This window comes from Lynx rufus, unplaced genomic scaffold (assembly GCF_022079265.1).
Source record: "Lynx rufus isolate CCGP_SWC_20201006 ecotype Redwood Valley unplaced genomic scaffold, mLynRuf1.p SCAF_3, whole genome shotgun sequence".
Taxonomy (NCBI): domain Eukaryota; kingdom Metazoa; phylum Chordata; class Mammalia; order Carnivora; family Felidae; genus Lynx; species Lynx rufus.
The window spans coordinates 51309604-51323062 of record NW_025814845.1 but is presented as its reverse complement, the minus strand read 5'-3'; positions in this window follow the sequence as shown (position 1 = coordinate 51323062).

Sequence of the window (13459 nt, the reverse complement as noted above, 5' to 3'; positions counted from 1 at the left end):
CTGTCATATTGACAGTGATTATAAAAGTTAAATGTAATTTGAGTACTGCCGAAGACATGATGGTGTTTTTTAATAATTTTTCCATTAATTTTACATTTGATGATATTATTGCCTTAACTGTTTGATTTCATCATTTTGAGATATTATAATCTTGAAGAAAAAACTAAATACTTTGTTTAAATTTCAGGAACTTATGTCAGCATAACTATATCTTGTATTATTCTGTTACAGTAGGTATACCAAACCTTGGCCCAACAGATCTTAAAATATTTTTCCTCCATGTTAAACCTTTTTACATCCAAAGTGTGGAGGACATAGCAGAGGAATATGTACAAATCCCCATTCCACCTATTGTGGGTGTTTACAGTGACAGACTCTGTCAGTCACAAGACATAAATAACAGGATCCAGAAATGCTCTTGAACTCCCTTTGCGAGGAGTAAAACTTGCTATTAAATGAAATTAGATTCTCTCTAAATCTTAGCCAAGTCTTTATTTCACCTCTGAGAAATAAACTAGCTAAAAAAGAAACATTTATGTTCACAAAACTGGGTTACAGTGTCAGCCCATTGACATTCAGTCTTCCTCATAGTCATGGTTGTTGCCATATAGTGGTGCCCTGGTAATTAATTTTCTTGTTAGGTCATAAGGGAGCACTTAAGGAAGAGCTGTAGTAGTTTGCTCCCTTGTACACTGGACAGATAAATCAGTGATCATGGATTATTTTTAAGCCTTATAACATTCATTTTAGAAGTAATGCCACACTCAAGAGAGATTTTACATTTCTTTCTCTTTGTTTGAATTTTTCATCAGTAATAAGCCAAAACTCAAAATTACATTTAACACACTCTTGCAAAAACAACAAAACAAAAACTTGCCATACTTTGGTTTTGTCTTGGTCTGGTCTTTGGCCTAAAAAGGATTCTAAAGAAACTACAATTCTCTTCTTGCCTAGAGATGAAGGCAGATGGTATTGAGTACATTTAGTTCTTCAACAACAGTTTTCTATAGCATTAGCAGTAAATCTACCATTTGCAATCTATTGTCTATTTAAATCTATTTAATTTACATTTAACAAGACACCTCTTATTCTTGTGAGTTAATTAAAGAGTTAGTAACTATTAAAAGGATACTAATTGAAATGCAATAAATAACCGAGTTGGTGTGTAATTAACCAAATTTACATAAGTAATAAACACAGTATTGCAGGCTTCCAGAATCAAGTTGAACTAATGCTGATAGTCTAATCTCATACAAGAGCAAATATCTAGGCTTTAATTAGCATAAAACAAAGTAGCTGAAGCAAATTAATTGTATATAATTTTTTTAAGTAACTGCCAAAGAATAATGTAACTATGCCTTATGTGGTCTTTTAACATCATGGTGATCCCTATGAAACTTTCAATGTCTCTTTTCAGGAAGAGAACACGTTCAGATAGGGGGCAAAGGATCACTCCCACCTTCATAGGATTTGTCATTCTCTCTAGCCACAGCAATTGGTTACTTTTTGCATCCCTAGTTTACCCTTCATATGCCCTTCAGTACTCCATCTCCTACATATCATCATCCTCAATTTAAGAAATGTTTCTGTAGGACTTTCACAGCACATTCTAACTTAGGAGATCTATGCCCCTTGCAACTCCCTAACTTATTATGGTCCTGTGCATTTATGATATGATTTCATAGAAAATATATAGCTCATAGGTCTTAACAGACTTTTGAAAATAATCTCTTTTTTCTCCAGTGTGTGTGAATCTGCCTATAAAACACATTAATGCATCATAAAATGAATCCTAAAACTCCATCTGTGTGTTATTTTGGTGATGTAGCATGTCTTATTCAAGTAAATGGCCATGATATATTCTAAAATGAGGATAAGTGGAAGAAAGATAGAAGCCAATAGTAAACCAAAGTACTTTAGTATTTAGTGTGTGGGTATAGAAGAATATTTGCTGCTGTGAGATTTGTTAAATATATTCATGGTTTTCCTTCTTTTTGCTAAATTATAAGTCTCCAATATGCAGGCTAAACAGAGTCTCTGTTTATCTCTGAAAATGTGGTATTTAGAGTGATTTTTTACTAGTTTGTAACTCATGTGCAAATATTCTCCACTTAAATTCTTCTTGAATGTTTTCACTTGCTTGGAAGAAAAATTAAGAATTTTTCTTTTAAGAAAAGTTTGTGTTATAATCCTTATACTGATGTAAGACCATGTTATAATTAATAGATCATAATGTTAAAATTCACAAAGACTTCTCTGATTTAATTCTAAGGTTATTGCTTTTGTGGTCTAGGTAATCAGTCGTCACACTCATTGATATTAAAAACAAAAACATTGGGTTAAAAAAATCAGATAAAAAATAACCTCTAAGAGTAACATGGATTTGGACAAAAATAAAATAGAAATAACTATGATTATATTCTTATTAAGAAGTAAATAAGGGGCGCCTGGGTGGCGCAGTCGGTTAAGCGTCCGACTTCAGCCAGGTCACGATCTCGCGGTCTGTGAGTTCGAGCCCCGCGTCGGGCTCTGGGCTGATGGCTCAGAGCCTGGAGCCTGTTTCCGATTCTGTGTCTCCCTCTCTCTCTGCCCCTCCCCCGTTCATGCTCTGTCTCTCTCTGTCCCAAAAATAAATAAACGTTGAAAAAGAAAAAAAAAAGAAGTAAATAATAGTAGCACATCCACCAAATATATTGGTGGTTTCAATAGTAAAAATAATTCATTAGAAGGGGCCAGCTAACATGTTTATTTCCAAAGAATCTGTAGTCTTTAAAAGAAATATTTAAGGAATAACAGCATTATATACTGAAAACACTTTTTTTAACTTTATTTTGAGAGTGAGAGAGAGGGAGAGCGTGCACGCAAGTGTAAGTGGGGGAGGGGCAGAGAGAGAGAGAGAGAGAGAGAGAGAGAGAGAGAATCCTAAGCAGGCTCAGAGAGTCCCATGAGGGACTGGGCTCAATTTCATGAACCATGAGATCATGACCTAAGATCATGACCTGAGAAGAAACCAAGAGTTAGCCACTTAACCAACTGAGCCACCCAAGAGCCCTTGAAAACCCTTTTTTAAAAGTCTGGTTTAAGCCTTGCAAAAGGTTTCTGCTATTACCATTAAAATTACAAACTTTAAATTGCCATTGTGTTCACCTGATATGTAATAATGTAATGCAGAGAAGCATTATCTTCATTCTAAATATATTTAAGTCTTTATAAAATAATAAAGACAAAACATTTAATGGCAACAATAGGTTTTAGGGCTTTCTGCTAAACGTGAGAATAATTTGATCATTTTTCTGAATTATGTTCCCTTCTTGTTTGGTTTCTCAACAGCATTTTATATGGAGACATTTCTTGCTATGGCTAATAACTTGTTTTGCAAATAGCCCTTTTTTCAAATTATAAAGATTGATTATACAATTGAACAGTACAAATATTCATATATTTAGGTGTCTGTGAAATTGTTTTTCACAATGTTGAGTAATCAAGTTGACAGATTTGAGTGTGTGTGTGTGTGTGTGTGTGTGTGTGGCGAGTGCGTGTGTGTGTGTGGGTATATAGCTGTGTCATGCACCCTGTCAGTTACTGGTACGGACTCCATGAAGGTGAAGGCTCTTTGCTCACAATCCATAAACCATATATCCAAGCTATTCTAATTCTTCTCATTTCTTTCCGTTGTCTGGAAGCTTGCATACACGAAGCTAGGGACTCTAAAGCTATGCTTCTGCTGCATATAGATGTTCTGTTATTAAAATTTACACAAGGAGTATTTTCCAAATTCATGGAGAAGAAAATAAGAAATAGCATTTTCTAAATTAAGTGTTATTTCTTAACCCTTTGTCATCTGCTATAAGAGCTTGCAGCTACATAGTGAAGGTTAGGGTAACAAATGCTAACAGAAAAACTGAAGGCATGTTTAGAACTATAAAGCATTTTGTTAGACCAAGTGTGATTTCCATTTGCCTTTATGTAATATTGGCCCTTTCCGCTGGTAAAAAATGATTTATATTTTGAATCCTAAAATCCAATGGCAATATTTCCTAGTGTTCACCAAAGAATGCTTTGACTTCCAGATGCTCAGCCACATGAACACTGAGAATATCTGCACTGAGCTTTTAATTTGACACTTCCTCAGTCTCTTCATTTTCTCCTATTTTCCTCTCTCCAGAATGCTGACTTAAATTCTTGCTGTTGGGGATTGAAGTGAAGTAATTCTACCTATTGTCTCCACGGCTAGCTCTAACTTAACTGTTCTGCTCAAGGACAAAATGTAAGCATTTGCCCTCATACCCAATTCTCCAGTAAGGAAAACTGTCTGAAAATCACTGCCTGCCCCTCCCCCAATGTCTGCTGCTATTTTCCTCTTCCAACACAGAAGGTATCTTAGATTTTCTGGGAACAGACTCTGAACAGAGATTTGCATGCACAAAGCTTATGAGGGATACTCTCAGGAATAACATCTGTTGGGAGTAAAGGAAGGAAGCAGGAATGTAGGGAAAGAAGAAAATTACAGTGTGGTTGGAATAATGCCATTGGAATAATGGCCTTAGCATTATTCCTGCATGGAACTCTGGAGTTAGGGTGACCATCAGAAATGTCTCAAATTGAGGCATGAGCCTGGGATGATTTACTGTCCCTTCTGATGGCTCATTGGATGACTGCCAGTCCGAGGGAAGCATATAACCTTGGGTGAGGTCACTTTCACCTTCCAAGGTATTCTAGCAGTGCAGGCAAGAATGCCTTCTTCCCAAAGGCAGGTTGTATGGGTGATGAACCAAAGTATTCAACTGACTACTGACTAGAGTCAGTCACGAAAATTTGCTGGCCTTTCATTTTCCTAATTGCTATGACATAGCTTTCTGTGTAAAGAAGTGCCATTTTGTTTTTAACCATTAAAGTCTTTTAAGACAAATAGTTTAAGGTATTCAAATAATTAGTTTCAATCATTTGTATGTAAGTATACAGATAAGGATAGATAAAAATGTGGAGATAATCTTATGAAATAAATACTGGCATTTTGAAAGTAATTCCCAAATTCAGGTTATAGCCAATAACCAAATAATGTTGCATCGTGTGCAGAATAGGTGAATTTTTTTTAATTATAAGTGTTTTATCCTCACAGATTATCTAGATCAACTAAGTGTTATAAATGCATTTTCTTATTCTTCTCTGGCCTGAAACAAAGGAATATAAGAAAATATCAAATATTACTTATATCTCAATACTAATTATATTGAGCTATAATATGTGTAGGTAACAGGAATCATTGTTTTCTATCTGAGAAATGTTTACTTGGAATCAAAATTGGGGAAACTACTTAGTATTATAACAGGATACATGGGGTGCCTGCATGTCTTAGTCCTTGAGCATCTGACTCTTGATTTTGGCTCAGGTCATGATCCCAGGGTCTTGGGATTCAGCTCCATGTTGGGCTCTGCACTGAGTGGGAAGCCTGCTTGAGATTCTCTCTCTCTCTCCTCCTACTCCTCTCCCCTGCTCGCATGCTCTCTAATATGTTTTGTTAAAAAAGAAAACACAAAAAAACAAAATCGGGATAAGTAAACCATAAATTTATTCTTAGAACTTTTATAAACCTTATTGTGAGAATTAAAATTTTATTATAACTTTCAATCAAAATTGTTGTTTTGATTGCACTCTGTTTAGATAAAATCTATCACCACTTGTGTCTATTTTGAGATCTATTGTTATTGAGGAAATCTTATTATATGACCACATTTTGAGGCATAACTTTGATTTGTACAATATTACTTTCTCTTCCTGTACTCCTATAGCCAATTGAGAATTCTATCCCAATATAATAAAGCAGATTCCATCATTTGTAATGAAATAAACCTGCTATGGGTTTTATTGAAGTGAGGATAAATCCTGAATATCCACTTATGATTCTTACATTTATTCACTCAAAAATATTTATTATTCACCTATTATGCACGTCACATTTGGCCTTAATCTGTTGGAGTATTTGGAAGTCTACTGAAAAATTATATATCTCAGAAAGGTCAGTGGAACTGATGATTAATAGATTCACTTTATAGAATATCCAAATTAGCTATTTCTAATGTCCAGAAAATATAGAAATTTAATAAATTGAATTACATATACTTAAGTATTTAGTGTCAAATAATTTCTATTGTTTAGCCACCTATTGTATCATGTATTTGGTTTGTAAAAATCATCTACACTGGAAACACTGGTGAGCAAAGCATTATATTAATTTGTGGTGGCATCTCATTCATACTGTTTTAGGCCAAAGGTATTCTAAAAAGGTGAACAATTCCAGGAAAATGGTAGTACATTTGCAGTTTAAAGTTTTGCCACAAGTCAAAACTATTGAAGCCTCAGACTGTTCACTCTAGTGTTAAGGTGAAGTTGGAGCAGTTACATAGTTTTTCAGGCATTTTGGAGCAGTAATCTAGTAGTTCACTGCTTGAATATTGAAGTGTCACTTCTGGGAGTAACAGTCCTACTGAGTCACATCTTATAATTGGAAAAGCCCGACTCCTAAGTCAGAAATATATTTGTGTGTTACATTTTCAATGTGTTTGCACTGGCAGTTATAGAACTTAGGAAATTTTATGTTCTTGTACAATTTATACAGGTAATGGATTTACTCATCCTCTTTTTTTTTTTTTCTTTTTGTATGTAACGTTGATTTAGGTGATACCATACATTTAGGTGTATTTTTAATTCTATAGCAGTCATTACTCTAGCTTTAAGAAAGAAAGAGCAGACAATTTATGTTCAAAAACTCAGATCATAATAGGTTATCTTTTACATTTTGAAAGACTTTGTGAGTTTTCACCTGCCACAAATATCTACAAATGCTCTGTTTAACACAAGTGTATTCTGCAGTGGACAAATTTGCACATTCATGGGTTATGCACAAGTCTCCTATGAAATACGGAGACTACCTGTCTCTTTCAGAAAAGGCTGCAACCAGTTTTCTCTCCTTGTCATCCCTGGGTCTGAAATACCAAATGGAAATTAATTCTTTTCAATGGATTATTACCTTAGAATAACTGATAGAAATTTCAATGAGTGAAAAGAACCCTTGGCTGAGAAAATATCGTGGCTAGGGGCACCTGAGTGGCTCAGTGTGTTAAGCATCCGACTTTGGTTCATATCATGATCTCACAGTTTGTGAGTTTGGGCCCCATGTCAGGCTCTGTGCTGACAGTTCAGAGCCTAGAGCCTGCTTTGGATTCTGTGTCTCCCTCTCTCTCTGCCCCTCCCCTGCTCATGCTCTGTCTCTCTGTCTCCCTCTGTCAAAAATAAATAAACATTAAAAAATTAAAAAGAAAATATTGTGGCTAGGGAAATATTAATTATTCTAAATATTATGCTTTATCAAAAGGACGTTCATAAACAAGTAGACAAATTTAGAGAGGTTAATAAAAATTACTAAAGATATGCTTTGCAAATTTACTTTAGTTAAAAGGGTCCTATCTGAGTTAAGTACCACGTCACGTAGAGGACCCTGAATCCGACCTTAATTTAGGATTCTATACTCATGAGCAACTCCTGAAATAGACTACTTATTTTAACTGGTAATTATACACACACACACAGACACACACACACACACACACACACACACACACACACACACACAATAGTGATATTCTAGTGAAATAGAATTCTTGTGTACAGGACCTACCTTGCGTTATATAATTAAAGTATGCTGTGTCATCATTCTGACCATTGTGTTGTAGTTTGGGCTCATTAACTCAAAACATTGCTCAAGGTATTTAACTTCTGAGTTTTGAACCTAACTGAAAAGAATAATTACAAATGCAATGTGTAAATGAGGTAGAATCACGTTCTTCTGAGTTTGCTTTGCTTAATCTATTTAACATTTCTGTGAGTTGGACTTGCCCAAATGTTAACCATAAAAAGGACAAAACACTTTCACAAGCCGAAAAACATTGTAATTTATAAAAAATAATACGATGCCCATAGGGGACTAACCTTAAATCAATGCCAGGTTGGGTTTCGAAATATTTTTAGCGTGTTTAAGTTGTACAAGATTTAGATGCTTTGCAGAGACATAATAAAAGATGACAGGTTAATTAAATATTGGAGATTCGCCAAAACACAGATCCCTCCTCATCACAGGGTTCAGCAGGTGCTTCCTTCTCAAGTGTTATATCTCAGTTGTAGGGAAGTTCACAAACTAATTAGGATCATGCTGGATGACTGATTATTACTTGAATAACTTGGTATTCAGGGTTTAGGAATATTAACATGATATAACACTGGAGGAGCATGCAAACATTTACTAATAGAGTTTGTATTAACCCACGAAAGTGCTATGCTTGTTTCTTTGTGTGTTTTTTGTTTTTTGTGCTTTTTTAGAAATTTCACTTAAAATGAGCAGAAATAGCACATGGGGAAACAAAGATACAAAAATCTGTCTCACAAAAAGCAACCAAAAGTAAATCTAAGAGATCATTATTTCCTAAACTTGTGATGATGTGGTTAAGGGGTTGTTATATTGCAGGGTTAGCTTTGTCTGAATATTATCAGTTCCTTGATGATTTTTTTTGATAGACCAAATAATCTAAATTATAATCTTGCTTACACTAGAGTATCAGAATTCTAGGAACTTCTTAGAATTTTCTAATCAGATTATCTCCGTTTATATTTTCTTTTTTATCTGTTTATACCCTCCCACCTTCCACAGATGAAGATCTCTTTGAGGAACTTCATCTTTCATGTTTGCCAAGAAAATCTAGTATCAGAATAATTATAAGAGAAACTCATTAAGTATTTAAGGTAAATTAATAACAGATTACAATGTTAATTATAGATCACTTACTTCAATGTATAATTTTTATATTATTGCAATTTATAATTAGTAACAGATTATATAAATTGAATTTTTAGTAGGTTAACTTTCTATGTGTTGAACTCAATTGCCTGAGGGTATCCAAACACATCTTTATTCCTCATACAGAATCTCTTGTAAATCCTGTATCTGTGGATTTTCAGTGAATCACACATACAAGCACATACTATAAACACTGATTACATTTTATAACCTTTTTCTTTTCATTCTGAAGTGCAATCAAGTCTCATTTCTGTGCACCCAACCCATGCCATATAAATAAATCTATATTAATGGAGCACTTTAAAATAGAGTCATAACAAGAAAGAGTAAATCACACAAAAAGTCAGTCATTTATATTTACCATTTAGAATCTCTTCCCTCAAAGACATGCATATTTTATAAGGAAACCATAACTGCACCAGATATTGGAGAGAAAATTATGACTCTGCTTGACCATGTGGTACCAGACAAATGTACCAGTTTTGGGTCCCAAAATGGTGAAATGCCTTCAAGCCAATCTGAAAGAAATAATAACAATTTGAAATAATGTGTGCTTAGTTTCCATTTGTACACCTCTGAGTACACTATTAATTTTGTGGTTAAAGGGCTATTACAGAAAAGAACAGAATGAAGTAATATTCAGCAGGTGCTAGACAATATGTGCACACGATAAGCATCAGGGAGCCACCTGGGTTTGTCTAACTCCAGCCAAATCAATCTTTTATCCAATAATGAAAGATGATTCAGACATAGAGGGAAAGAGAGCACAGCATTGTATATTATTCCTAATGCAGTGATATACTTTTAGTGCAGATTAACTATTTGAAATCTTTCTTCCTCTCGCTCTCCATATACATATATTTATATACACAGATACATATATATGAAAATATCAATCTGTATAAATATAGATAACTGTATTTCTACAGGCCTTCTTCGAAAGTTGAAATGTCCTAAAAAGAACTGGCGAGGCTGGATACAGCCTTTCTTTTCTCTAGTATTGAATTAAGAAGGAAAATATGTGTCATTCCCCAAGCAATAGCAATCAATAAGCATTTATAGCATGCTTATTAACATTTTTGAGCATTATTAATGATGGCTAGATCTGTGTAATTAGTGTCAGGTTATAGAATTAATTTATTTGTTCACCAAAGATTTAGGGAGTTTAAGCTGTGTCCAAGAGAGTTGCTACTGTGTGGTACATGGGATTTGGTTAATTGTGTCTTAGTTTCTTTCCTTTCATTTACAAAATAGAGACAATAATAGTTCTATTTATTGAGGTTGTTTAGGAAGATGTAATAAGCTGATACAAAGAAAATTCTTGGAAGAATGTCTATTAGCACTTAGTAAGCACTGAATATATGGTAGAATACAGATAACATGCTATTTTTTTTGTTTTGATTAAAGAGATAAGCTCTAATTTTTTTTTATGTTTATTCATTTTTGAAAGACAGAGACAGAGCACAAGCAGGGGTGGGGCGGAGAGAGAGGGGGACACAGAATCTGAAGCAGGCTCCAGACTCTGAGCTGTCAGCACAGAGCCCGACATGGGGCTCGAACTCACAAACCACAAGATCATGACCTGAGCTGAAGCCAGATGCTCAACCGACTGAGCCACCCAGGCACTCCAAGAGATAAGCCCTAATTAAATCTTCTTATACCAAATGCTGAGGGTCTGTCCAGACTTCTTAGTTTATTAGATACTATTTAAGTAGGAAAGACAGGTATTTACCAGGGGTTAGAATATTTTTTCCCTGAAATAATGTTACTTTGATAGACATGGACTTTTAACTCTGTGAAGGCGTTCTTTGCAGTGGGAAAGATGAGCATGACGATTTTTAAGATTATGGCTTTGCCAATTTTTTTTTCTTTTTGGTCTTTTCTATGGTCAGCAGCTTTTTTATCCCTCAGGTTATAGAAGAGGTAGCACACATCGCTGATATTACTTCACAGGTGATAATGCTGTTTATAAACCATCGGTGAGAAATGGTTGAATACCAATGTACAGTTTGCCTTACTTGTAGGAGGTATGAGAAAACGTTAATACAGGGGATAAAAATGCTGTTTCCAGTATCCCAGTGGGTATTAGAGCCGAGCAGCTGAATGCTCTCATCCTTGGTAAGAAGCATGAGACTTGAGATGTAATAAAGTTTTATGATTTTGGTAAAATCATTAAATTCTCTGGGCCATTGTGTTATTATCTTAATGATGAAGATGCTAGTTTAGTAAGGTACCATTGAGTACTAAAATGTTAGTATCTGTTCTGGTACACTTTTTGTAAGCTAAAAGAATGTCTCCTTTTACAGTTTACTGCAATAGATGTGGAGTGACAATCATTCCTATCATTTTCAGTCTTTGAGTAGACAACCCTTATATATAATTTTAAAAGAAAACGTGAAATATTCTCCATATTTCCTAGTCATGTCAACTATAAAATACTTTAAACTACTTCAAGGAAGTGGCAGGTGCAAAAGTTTCTGTTACTGTTCAGCTGTAGGACAGAAATGTTTAACTCTTTGGAATATCAGTCTAGTTTTCTGAGTTCATCATAAACAAACTAAATATTTTTATGAAAAGTGTCAATAAAAATCCCAGAAATGGTTGTGCTACCAAACAGTGTGGAGCAGATGATATATCAATATTTAATTTCCTACTGCATTAGATCTCTGCCTCCAAAGAAAATTATAAATTACTATAGATGTTTTCTGAATATGTGCAGCTCCATTCTTCATTGAACAAACTAAGTTGAAGAATGTAGCTTGAAGTGTATTGAAAAATTAAAAAAAATTATTAGGGGAAGAAGAGAATATTTTTTCCTGGTCTAAAAAATGTATTTAGAGAATATGCATCAATTTAATTTTTAAACCAAATTTATTACAAAATGTGTTAAGGCAGTGAACATGTTTTAAACGGTGTTCGTCTTTTTAAGGCGGGAAATAAGTTGCATTTACAATTTAATTCTAATCCATTTGGTTAGACAAGTTAAATGTGAGAATGTAAATAGAGAACCTGAAGAGAAGAGGAAAAAATCTCTTTGGAAACAGGCTATTTTTTTGTACCACTCTGTTAATTTGTCAAGACAAGGGTGTGAGCAAATTCAGGGTCAGAATGATTTATGGTGATTCATTCATTTTAATTATCTTTCTAAAGTTTTGAATAAACACTACTCAAACTCTTTTGGTCTTCTCTTTTTGGTTAATGGGCCTTTTATAAGAACATTGCATTGTAATTAAGTGATCAAATTCAGGCTGCTACAATAGAAAAAGCCATAAACTGCTTTCAGATTTCAGGAAGTGCAAAATCATCTCATTTCCTCTGACACCATAACTTTTATTGTTTGATTCATGCTTCTTCAACCTTTCTACCTCGTTTCTAAAACAGACCTTAGGTAACACTGAAAAAAAAAAACTAGAATATATAGAAAACTAGAAACAAAGAGAAGATTATTTCTGGGAGGATAATGAGAATCAACTGAGATTCCAAAAGAAAGACTCTTGGTCATGGAGAAGAGGACAATAAAGAAAAGCTCAAAAATTTTGCTCATTTATTTCAACACTATAGAAGTTTTCAAATCCAGTTTTATTGCTTAGGAATGAGCATTTGAACCACAAATAATGGTCCTTTATTTTTAGAAGGTATCCAGGATTAGATATAACAATGCCTTCCTGTGCTTCAAAGTAACCTATTCCCCCAAGCAATCATGATAAATAGAAAAGCCCACCGTCATCTGAAACATTTAACTCTTCTATTGAGTTTCTCAAGTGTGTGCTCATTTTCCCCAAAGTAAGATTAAAAACAATTGTATGCAAACATTTCTGTGTCTTACACTATTCTAGTTTCTCTGAGGTATAAACAATAAATTTCCCCAGTGCCTCACTCATTTCCAGATCTTATTCCAAAAGAGTGCACAAACTAATTAAGAAAAATGCATTTATTAAAAAATCCTGGGAATTTTTTGTTATCTCAGATGAGCACAGTACTTTGCAACAATTAAAAGCCTGCTTCGACCTGCATTAACAGCTTTGCTAAGGGGCGCCTGGATGGCTCAGTCTGCTAAGAGTCCAACTTTGGCTCAGATCATGATCTCACAGTTCATGAATTTGAGCCCCGGGTCAGGTTCTGTGCTGACAGCTCAGAGCCTGGATCCTGGAGCCTGCTTTCGATTCTGTGTCTCCCTGTCTCTCTGCCCCTCCCCTGCTTGTGCAAGCTCTCTATCTCTTTCTCTCTCTCTCTCTCTCTCAATAATAGATAAACATTTAAAAAAAATTTAAAAAAAACTTTGCCTATAGTAGCATCATATACTTTGTTACTTCCAACTGCTTTGATTTGAGCATATATATTTTGAAAATTGATTCCTGCAAAGTTTGAAAGTCTAGAAGAGGGGGAAAACCCATTATTAGCCTTAGAAATTCTATTTCTATCATTTTAAGGGTTAAATGTAAGATCTTTTACAAAGATAGACTCAAAGTCTAGGAAGTTAACACTGATTCAACTACCAGTAATCCAAAGTGGGGAAGAGCAGAGAAATGCCTTCAAAGACAGACTAAAATCCCTCAGGGAAAAAGAAACCATTGAGATTTAGCGGCTTAGAAGAACTGCATACCATGACAA